The sequence below is a fragment of the Equus asinus genome, unplaced genomic scaffold, assembly GCF_041296235.1.
Source record: "Equus asinus isolate D_3611 breed Donkey unplaced genomic scaffold, EquAss-T2T_v2 contig_810, whole genome shotgun sequence".
Taxonomy (NCBI): Eukaryota; Metazoa; Chordata; class Mammalia; order Perissodactyla; family Equidae; genus Equus; species Equus asinus.
The window spans coordinates 364,772-376,135 of NW_027225528.1; positions in this window are offsets into that span (position 1 = coordinate 364,772).

Below are 11,364 nucleotides of genomic sequence, written 5' to 3' on the forward strand. Positions count from 1 at the left end.
AGAGCTGGCGAAAAAGAAACACTGAGAAATCTACCCTCTGAAACCGAAGAAGATGGGCAACAGAGGCTAGCTCAGGTGGCAATCTTTAAGCAAAAAAAAGAAAATAGAAAAATACAATGGCGAGGAGACCCGGTCAAAAAGCAACCCTGAAAAAGGTAACCTCTGAAACTGAGGAAGCAGGGCAACAGTGCCTAGCTCAGGTGACAATCTTTAAGGAAAAGAAACACACAAGGGCGTGGGGAGCTGGCGAAAAGGCAACACTGAGAAATCCACCCTCTGAAACGGACGAAGATGGGCAACAGAGGCTAGCTCAGGTGGCAATCTTTAAGCAAAAGAAACACACAAGGGCGTGGAGACCTGGGGAAAAAGCAACACGGAGAAAACCACCCTCTGAAACTGAGGAAGACGGGCAACAGAGGCTAGCCCAGGTGGCAATCGTTAAGCAAAAACAAAACCCAAAGGCGTGGAGACATGGGGAAAAAGCAACCCTGAAATATCTACCCTCTGAAACTGAGGAAGATGGGCAAGAGAGGCTGGCTTCAGCTGGGAAACTTTAAGCAAAAGAAACACACAAGGGCGTGGAGACCTGGGGAAAAAGCAGCACTGAGAAATCCACCCTCTGAAACTGACGAGGATGGGCAACAGAGGCTACCTCAGGTGGCAATCGTTAAGCAAAAGAAACACACAAGGGCGTGGAGACCTGGGGAAAAAGCAACACGGAGAAATCCACCCTCTGAAACTGACGAACATGGGCAAAAGAAGCTAACTCAGGTTGCAACCTTCAAGCAGAAAAAACAAAAGACGCAAGGGCGTGGAGAGCTGACGAAAAAGAAACACTGAGAAATCTACCCTCTGAAACCGAAGAAGATGGGCAACAGAGGCTAGCTCAGGTGGCAATCTTTAAGCAAAAAAAAGAAAATAGAAAAATACAATGGCGAGGAGACCCGGTCAAAAAGCAACCCTGAAAAAGGTAACCTCTGAAACTGAGGAAGCAGGGCAACAGTGCCTAGCTCAGGTGACAATCTTTAAGGAAAAGAAACACACAAGGGCGTGGGGAGCTGGCGAAAAGGCAACACTGAGAAATCCACCCTCTGAAACGGACGAAGATGGGCAACAGAGGCTAGCTCAGGTGGCAATCTTTAAGCAAAAGAAACACACAAGGGCGTGGAGACCTGGGGAAAAAGCAGCACTGAGAAATCTACCCTCTGAAACTTACGAGGATGGGCAACAGAGGCTACCTCAGGTGGCAATCCTTAAGCAAAAGAAACACACAAGGGCGTGGAGACCTGGGGAAAAAGCAACCCTGAAATATCAACCCTCTGAAATTGAGGAAGATGGGCAACAGAGGCTAGCTCAGGTGGCAATCGTTAAGCAAAAACAAAACCCAAAGGCGTGGAGACCTGGGGAAAAAGCAACCCTGAAATATCTACCCTCTGAAACTGAGGAAGATGGGCAAGAGAGGCTGGCTTCAGCTGGCAAACTTTAAGCAAAAGAAACACACAAGGGCGTGGAGACCTGGGGAAAAAGCAGCACTGAGAAATCCACCCTCTGAAACTGACGAGGATGGGCAACAGAGGCTACCTCAGGTGGCAATCGTTAAGCAAAAGAAACACACAAGGGCGTGGAGACCTGGGGAAAAAGCAACACGGAGAAATCCACCCTCTGAAACTGACGAACATGGGCAAAAGAAGCTAACTCAGGTTGCAACCTTTAAGCAGAAAAAACAAAAGACGCAAGGGCGTGGAGAGCTGGCGAAAAAGAAACACTGAGAAATCTACCCTCTGAAACCGAAGAAGATGGGCAACAGAGGCTAGCTCAGGTGGCAATCTTTAAGCAAAAAAAAGAAAATAGAAAAATACAATGGCGAGGAGACCCGGTCAAAAAGCAACCCTGAAAAAGGTAACCTCTGAAACTGAGGAAGCAGGGCAACAGTGCCTAGCTCAGGTGACAATCTTTAAGGAAAAGAAAGACACAAGGGCGTGGGGAGCTGGCGAAAAGGCAACACTGAGAAATCCACCCTCTGAAACGGACGAAGATGGGCAACAGAGGCTAGCTCAGGTGGCAATCTTTAAGCAAAAGAAACACACAAGTGCGTGGAGACCTGGGGAAAAAGCAGCACTGAGAAATCTACCCTCTGAAACTTACGAGGATGGGCAACAGAGGCTACGTCAGGTGGCAATCCTTAAGCAAAAGAAACACACAAGGGCGTGGAGACCTGGGGAAAAAGCAACACGGAGAAATCCACCCTCTGAAACTGAGGAAGATGGGCAACAGAGGCTACCTCAGGTGGCAATCCTTAAGCAGAAACAAAACCCAAAGGCGTGGAGACATGGGGAAAAAGCAACCCTGAAATATCTACCGTCTGAAACTGTGGAAGATGGGCAAGAGAGGCTGGCTCAGGTGGCAAACTTTAAGCAAAACAAACACACAAGGGCGTGGAGACCTGGGGAAAAGCAGCACTGAGAAATCTACCTTCTGAAACTGATGACGATGGGCAACAGAGGCTACCTCAGGTGGCAATCTTTAAGCAAAAGAAACACACAAGGGCGTGGAGACCTGGGGAAAAAGCAACACGGAGAAATCCACCCTCTGAAACTGAGGAAGATGGGCAACAGAGGCTACCTCAGGTGGCAATCCTTAAGCAGAAACAAAACCCAAAGGCGTGGAGACCTGGGGAAAAAGCAACCCTGAAATATCTACCCTCTGAAACTGAGGAAGATGGGCAAGAGAGGCTGGCTTCAGGTGGCAAACTTTAAGCAAAAGAAACACACAAGGGCGTTGAGACCTGGGGAAAAAGCAGCAGGGAGAAATCCACCCTCTGAAACTGACGAGGATGGGCAATAGAGGCTACCTCAGGTGGCAATCGTGAAGCAAAAGAAACACACAAGGGCGTGGAGACCTGGGGAAAAAGCAACACGGAGAAATCCACCCTCTGAAACTCAGGACGATGGGCAAGAGAGGCTACCTCAGGTGGCAATCGTTAAGCAAAAACAAAACCCAAAAGCGTGGAGACCTGGGTAAAAAGCAACCCTGAAATATCTACCCTCTGAAACTGAGGAAGATGGGCAAGAGAGGCTGGCTTCAGCTGGCAAACTTTAAGCAAAAGAAACACACAAGGGCGTGGAGACCTGGGGAAAAAGCAGCACTGAGAAATCTACCCTCTGAAACTGACGAGGATGGGCAACAGAGGCTACCTCAGGTGGCAATCGTTAAGCAAAAGAAACACACAAGGGCGTGGAGACCTGGGGAAAAAGCAACACGGAGAAATCCACCCTCTGAAACTGACGAACATGGGCAAAAGAAGCTAACTCAGGTTGCAACCTTTTAGCAGAAAAAACAAAAGACGCAAGGGCGTGGAGAGCTGGCGAAAAAGAAACACTGAGAAATCTACCCTCTGAAACCGAAGAAGATGGGCAACAGAGGCTAGCTCAGGTGGCAATCTTTAAGCAAAAAAAAGAAAATAGAAAAATACAATGGCGAGGAGACCCGGTCAAAAAGCAACCCTGAAAAAGGTAACCTCTGAAACTGAGGAAGCAGGGCAACAGTGCCTAGCTCAGGTGACAATCTTTAAGGAAAAGAAAGACACAAGGGCGTGGGGAGCTGGCGAAAAGGCAACACTGAGAAATCCACCCTCTGAAACGGACGAAGATGGGCAACAGAGGCTAGCTCAGGTGGCAATCTTTAAGCAAAAGAAACACACAAGGGCGTGGAGACCTGGGGAAAAAGCAACACGGAGAAATCCACCCTCTGAAACTGAGGAAGATGGGCAACAGAGGCTAGCCCAGGTGGCAATCGTTAAGCAAAAACAAAACACTAAGGCGTGAAGACCTGGGGAAAAAGCAACGCTGAAATATCTACCCTCTGAAACTGAGGAAGATGGGCAAGAGAGGCTGGCTTCAGGTGACAAACTTTAAGCAAAAGAAACACACAAGGGCGTGGAGACCTGGGGAAAAAGCAGCAGGGAGAAATCCACCCTCTGAAACTGACGAGGATGGGCAACAGAGGCTACCTCAGGTGGCAATCGTGAAGCAAAAGAAACACACAAGGGCGTGGAGACCTGGGGAAAAAGCAACACGGAGAAATCCACCCTCTGAAACTGAGGAAGATGGGCAACAGAGGCTACCTCAGGTGGCAATCCTTAAGCAGAAACAAAACCCAAAGGCGTGGAGACATGGGGAAAAAGCAACCCTGAAATATCTACCGTCTGAAACTGTGGAAGATGGGCAAGAGAGGCTGGCTCAGGTGGCAAACTTTAAGCAAAACAAACACACAAGGGCGTGGAGACCTGGGGAAAAGCAGCACTGAGAAATCTACCTTCTGAAACTGATGAGGATGGGCAACAGATGCTACCTCAGGTGGCAATCGTTAAGCAAAAGAAACACACAAGGGCGTGGAGACCTGGGGAAAAAGCAACCCTGAAATATCAACCCTCTGAAATTGAGGAAGATGGGCAACAGAGGCTAGCTCAGGTGGCAATCGTTAAGCAAAAACAAAACCCAAAGGCGTGGAGACCTGGGGAAAAAGCAACCCTGAAATATCTACCCTCTGAAACTGAGGAAGATGGGCAAGAGAGGCTGGCTTCAGGTGGCAAACTTTAAGCAAAAGAAACACACAAGGGCGTGGAGACCTGGGGAAAAAGCAGCAGGGAGAAATCCACCCTCTGAAACTGACGAGGATGGGCAACAGAGGCTAGCTCAGGTGGCAATCTTTAAGCAAAAGAAACACACAAGTGCGTGGAGACCTGGGGAAAAAGCAGCACTGAGAAATCTACCCTCTGAAACTTACGAGGATGGGCAACAGAGGCTACGTCAGGTGGCAATCCTTAAGCAAAAGAAACACACAAGGGCGTGGAGACCTGGGGAAAAAGCAACACGGAGAAATCCACCCTCTGAAACTGAGGAAGATGGGCAACAGAGGCTACCTCAGGTGGCAATCCTTAAGCAGAAACAAAACCCAAAGGCGTGGAGACATGGGGAAAAAGCAACCCTGAAATATCTACCGTCTGAAACTGTGGAAGATGGGCAAGAGAGGCTGGCTCAGGTGGCAAACTTTAAGCAAAACAAACACACAAGGGCGTGGAGACCTGGGGAAAAGCAGCACTGAGAAATCTACCTTCTGAAACTGATGAGGATGGGCAACAGAGGCTACCTCAGGTGGCAATCTTTAAGCAAAAGAAACACACAAGGGCGTGGAGACCTGGGGAAAAAGCAACACGGAGAAATCCACCCTCTGAAACTGAGGAAGATGGGCAACAGAGGCTACCTCAGGTGGCAATCCTTAAGCAGAAACAAAACCCAAAGGCGTGGAGACCTGGGGAAAAAGCAACCCTGAAATATCTACCCTCTGAAACTGAGGAAGATGGGCAAGAGAGGCTGGCTTCAGGTGGCAAACTTTAAGCAAAAGAAACACACAAGGGCGTTGAGACCTGGGGAAAAAGCAGCAGGGAGAAATCCACCCTCTGAAACTGACGAGGATGGGCAATAGAGGCTACCTCAGGTGGCAATCGTGAAGCAAAAGAAACACACAAGGGCGTGGAGACCTGGGGAAAAAGCAACACGGAGAAATCCACCCTCTGAAACTCAGGACGATGGGCAAGAGAGGCTACCTCAGGTGGCAATCGTTAAGCAAAAACAAAACCCAAAAGCGTGGAGACCTGGGTAAAAAGCAACCCTGAAATATCTACCCTCTGAAACTGAGGAAGATGGGCAAGAGAGGCTGGCTTCAGCTGGCAAACTTTAAGCAAAAGAAACACACAAGGGCGTGGAGACCTGGGGAAAAAGCAGCACTGAGAAATCTACCCTCTGAAACTGACGAGGATGGGCAACAGAGGCTACCTCAGGTGGCAATCGTTAAGCAAAAGAAACACACAAGGGCGTGGAGACTTGGGGAAAAAGCAACACGGAGAAATCCACCCTCTGAAACTGACGAACATGGGCAAAAGAAGCTAACTCAGGTTGCAACCTTTTAGCAGAAAAAACAAAAGACGCAAGGGCGTGGAGAGCTGGCGAAAAAGAAACACTGAGAAATCTACCCTCTGAAACCGAAGAAGATGGGCAACAGAGGCTAGCTCAGGTGGCAATCTTTAAGCAAAAAAAAGAAAATAGAAAAATACAATGGCGAGGAGACCCGGTCAAAAAGCAACCCTGAAAAAGGTAACCTCTGAAACTGAGGAAGCAGGGCAACAGTGCCTAGCTCAGGTGACAATCTTTAAGGAAAAGAAAGACACAAGGGCGTGGGGAGCTGGCGAAAAGGCAACACTGAGAAATCCACCCTCTGAAACGGACGAAGATGGGCAACAGAGGCTAGCTCAGGTGGCAATCTTTAAGCAAAAGAAACACACAAGGGCGTGGAGACCTGGGGAAAAAGCAACACGGAGAAATCCACCCTCTGAAACTGAGGAAGATGGGCAACAGAGGCTAGCCCAGGTGGCAATCGTTAAGCAAAAACAAAACACTAAGGCGTGAAGACCTGGGGAAAAAGCAACGCTGAAATATCTACCCTCTGAAACTGAGGAAGATGGGCAAGAGAGGCTGGCTTCAGGTGACAAACTTTAAGCAAAAGAAACACACAAGGGCGTGGAGACCTGGGGAAAAAGCAGCAGGGAGAAATCCACCCTCTGAAACTGACGAGGATGGGCAACAGAGGCTACCTCAGGTGGCAATCGTGAAGCAAAAGAAACACACAAGGGCGTGGAGACCTGGGGAAAAAGCAACACGGAGAAATCCACCCTCTGAAACTGAGGAAGATGGGCAACAGAGGCTACCTCAGGTGGCAATCCTTAAGCAGAAACAAAACCCAAAGGCGTGGAGACATGGGGAAAAAGCAACCCTGAAATATCTACCGTCTGAAACTGTGGAAGATGGGCAAGAGAGGCTGGCTCAGGTGGCAAACTTTAAGCAAAACAAACACACAAGGGCGTGGAGACCTGGGGAAAAGCAGCACTGAGAAATCTACCTTCTGAAACTGATGAGGATGGGCAACAGATGCTACCTCAGGTGGCAATCGTTAAGCAAAAGAAACACACAAGGGCGTGGAGACCTGGGGAAAAAGCAACCCTGAAATATCAACCCTCTGAAATTGAGGAAGATGGGCAACAGAGGCTAGCTCAGGTGGCAATCGTTAAGCAAAAACAAAACCCAAAGGCGTGGAGACCTGGGGAAAAAGCAACCCTGAAATATCTACCCTCTGAAACTGAGGAAGATGGGCAAGAGAGGCTGGCTTCAGGTGGCAAACTTTAAGCAAAAGAAACACACAAGGGCGTGGAGACCTGGGGAAAAAGCAGCAGGGAGAAATCCACCCTCTGAAACTGACGAGGATGGGCAACAGAGGCTACCTCAGGTGGCAATCGTGAAGCAAAAGAAACACACTAGGGCGTGGAGACCTGGGGAAAAAGCAACACGGAGAAATCCACCCTCTGAAACTCAGGACGATGGGCAAGAGAGGCTACCTCAGGTGGCAATCGTTAAGCAAAAACAAAACCCAAAAGCGTGGAGACCTGGGTAAAAAGCAACCCTGAAATATCTACCCTCTGAAACTGAGGAAGATGGGCAAGAGAGGCTGGCTTCAGCTGGCAAACTTTAAGCAAAAGAAACACACAAGGGCGTGGAGACCTGGGGAAAAAGCAGCACTGAGAAATCTACCCTCTGAAACTGACGAGGATGGGCAACAGAGGCTACCTCAGGTGGCAATCGTTAAGCAAAAGAAACACACAAGGGCGTGGAGACCTGGGGAAAAAGCAACACGGAGAAATCCACCCTCTGAAACTGACGAACATGGGCAAAAGAAGCTAACTCAGGTTGCAACCTTTAAGCAGAAAAAGCAAAAGACGCAAGGGCGTGGAGAGCTGGCGAAAAAGAAACACTGAGAAATCTACCCTCTGAAACCGAAGAAGATGGGCAACAGAGGCTAGCTCAGGTGGCAATCTTTAAGCAAAAAAAAGAAAATAGAAAAATACAATGGCGAGGAGACCCGGTCAAAAAGCAACCCTGAAAAAGGTAACCTCTGAAACTGAGGAAGCAGGGCAACAGTGCCTAGCTCAGGTGACAATCTTTAAGGAAAAGAAACACACAAGGGCGTGGGGAGCTGGCGAAAAGGCAACACTGAGAAATCCACCCTCTGAAACGGACGAAGATGGGCAACAGAGGCTAGCTCAGGTGGCAATCTTTAAGCAAAAGAAACACACAAGGGCGTGGAGACCTGGGGAAAAAGCAACACGGAGAAATCCACCCTCTGAAACTGAGGAAGATGGGCAACAGAGGCTAGCCCAGGTGGCAATCGTTAAGCAAAAACAAAACACTAAGGCGTGAAGACCTGGGGAAAAAGCAACGCTGAAATATCTACCCTCTGAAACTGAGGAAGATGGGCAAGAGAGGCTGGCTTCAGGTGACAAACTTTAAGCAAAAGAAACACACAAGGGCGTGGAGACCTGGGGAAAAAGCAGCAGGGAGAAATCCACCCTCTGAAACTGACGAGGATGGGCAACAGAGGCTACCTCAGGTGGCAATCGTGAAGCAAAAGAAACACACAAGGGCGTGGAGACCTGGGGAAAAAGCAACACGGAGAAATCCACCCTCTGAAACTGAGGAAGATGGGCAACAGAGGCTACCTCAGGTGGCAATCCTTAAGCAGAAACAAAACCCAAAGGCGTGGAGACATGGGGAAAAAGCAACCCTGAAATATCTACCGTCTGAAACTGTGGAAGATGGGCAAGAGAGGCTGGCTCAGGTGGCAAACTTTAAGCAAAACAAACACACAAGGGCGTGGAGACCTGGGGAAAAGCAGCACTGAGAAATCTACCTTCTGAAACTGATGAGGATGGGCAACAGATGCTACCTCAGGTGGCAATCGTTAAGCAAAAGAAACACACAAGGGCGTGGAGACCTGGGGAAAAAGCAACCCTGAAATATCAACCCTCTGAAATTGAGGAAGATGGGCAACAGAGGCTAGCTCAGGTGGCAATCGTTAAGCAAAAACAAAACCCAAAGGCGTGGAGACCTGGGGAAAAAGCAACCCTGAAATATCTACCCTCTGAAACTGAGGAAGATGGGCAAGAGAGGCTGGCTTCAGGTGGCAAACTTTAAGCAAAAGAAACACACAAGGGCGTGGAGACCTGGGGAAAAAGCAGCAGGGAGAAATCCACCCTCTGAAACTGACGAGGATGGGCAACAGAGGCTACCTCAGGTGGCAATCGTGAAGCAAAAGAAACACACTAGGGCGTGGAGACCTGGGGAAAAAGCAACACGGAGAAATCCACCCTCTGAAACTCAGGACGATGGGCAAGAGAGGCTACCTCAGGTGGCAATCGTTAAGCAAAAACAAAACCCAAAGGCGTGGAGACCTGGGTAAAAAGCAACCCTGAAATATCTACCCTCTGAAACTGAGGAAGATGGGCAAGAGAGGCTGGCTTCAGCTGGCAAACTTTAAGCAAAAGAAACACACAAGGGCGTGGAGACCTGGGGAAAAAGCAGCACTGAGAAATCCACCCTCTGAAACTGACGAGGATGGGCAACAGAGGCTACATCAGGTGGCAATCGTTAAGCAAAAGAAACACACAAGGGCGTGGAGACCTGGGGAAAAAGCAACACGGAGAAATCCACCCTCTGAAACTGACGAACATGGGCAAAAGAAGCTAACTCAGGTTGCAACCTTTAAGCAGAAAAAACAAAAGACGCAAGGGCGTGGAGAGCTGGCGAAAAAGAAACACTGAGAAATCTACCCTCTGAAACCGAAGAAGATGGGCAACAGAGGCTAGCTCAGGTGGCAATCTTTAAGCAAAAAAAAGAAAATAGAAAAATACAATGGCGAGGAGACCCGGTCAAAAAGCAACCCTGAAAAAGGTAACCTCTGAAACTGAGGAAGCAGGGCAACAGTGCCTAGCTCAGGTGACAATCTTTAAGGAAAAGAAACACACAAGGGCGTGGGGAGCTGGCGAAAAGGCAACACTGAGAAATCCACCCTCTGAAACGGACGAAGATGGGCAACAGAGGCTAGCTCAGGTGGCAATCTTTAAGCAAAAGAAACACACAAGGGCGTGGAGACCTGGGGAAAAAGCAACACGGAGAAAACCACCCTCTGAAACTGAGGAAGACGGGCAACAGAGGCTAGCCCAGGTGGCAATCGTTAAGCAAAAACAAAACCCAAAGGCGTGGAGACATGGGGAAAAAGCAACCCTGAAATATCTACCCTCTGAAACTGAGGAAGATGGGCAAGAGAGGCTGGCTTCAGCTGGGAAACTTTAAGCAAAAGAAACACACAAGGGCGTGGAGACCTGGGGAAAAAGCAGCACTGAGAAATCCACCCTCTGAAACTGACGAGGATGGGCAACAGAGGCTACCTCAGGTGGCAATCGTTAAGCAAAAGAAACACACAAGGGCGTGGAGACCTGGGGAAAAAGCAACACGGAGAAATCCACCCTCTGAAACTGACGAACATGGGCAAAAGAAGCTAACTCAGGTTGCAACCTTCAAGCAGAAAAAACAAAAGACGCAAGGGCGTGGAGAGCTGACGAAAAAGAAACACTGAGAAATCTACCCTCTGAAACCGAAGAAGATGGGCAACAGAGGCTAGCTCAGGTGGCAATCTTTAAGCAAAAAAAAGAAAATAGAAAAATACAATGGCGAGGAGACCCGGTCAAAAAGCAACCCTGAAAAAGGTAACCTCTGAAACTGAGGAAGCAGGGCAACAGTGCCTAGCTCAGGTGACAATCTTTAAGGAAAAGAAAGACACAAGGGCGTGGGGAGCTGGCGAAAAGGCAACACTGAGAAATCCACCCTCTGAAACGGACGAAGATGGGCAACAGAGGCTAGCTCAGGTGGCAATCTTTAAGCAAAAGAAACACACAAGGGCGTGGAGACCTGGGGAAAAAGCAGCACTGAGAAATCTACCCTCTGAAACTTACGAGGATGGGCAACAGAGGCTACCTCAGGTGGCAATCCTTAAGCAAAAGAAACACACAAGGGCGTGGAGACCTGGGGAAAAAGCAACACGGAGAAATCCACCCTCTGAAACTGAGGAAGATGGGCAACAGAGGCTACCTCAGGTGGCAATCCTTAAGCAGAAACAAAACCCAAAGGCGTGGAGACATGGGGAAAAAGCAACCCTGAAATATCTACCGTCTGAAACTGTGGAAGATGGGCAAGAGAGGCTGGCTCAGGTGGCAAACTTTAAGCAAAACAAACACACAAGGGCGTGGAGACCTGGGGAAAAGCAGCACTGAGAAATCTACCTTCTGAAACTGATGAGGATGGGCAAGAGAGGCTACCTCAGGTGGCAGTCTTTAAGCAAAAGAAACACACAAGGGCGTGGAGACCTGGGGAAAAAGCAACACGGAGAAATCCACCCTCTGAAACTGAGGAAGATGGGCAA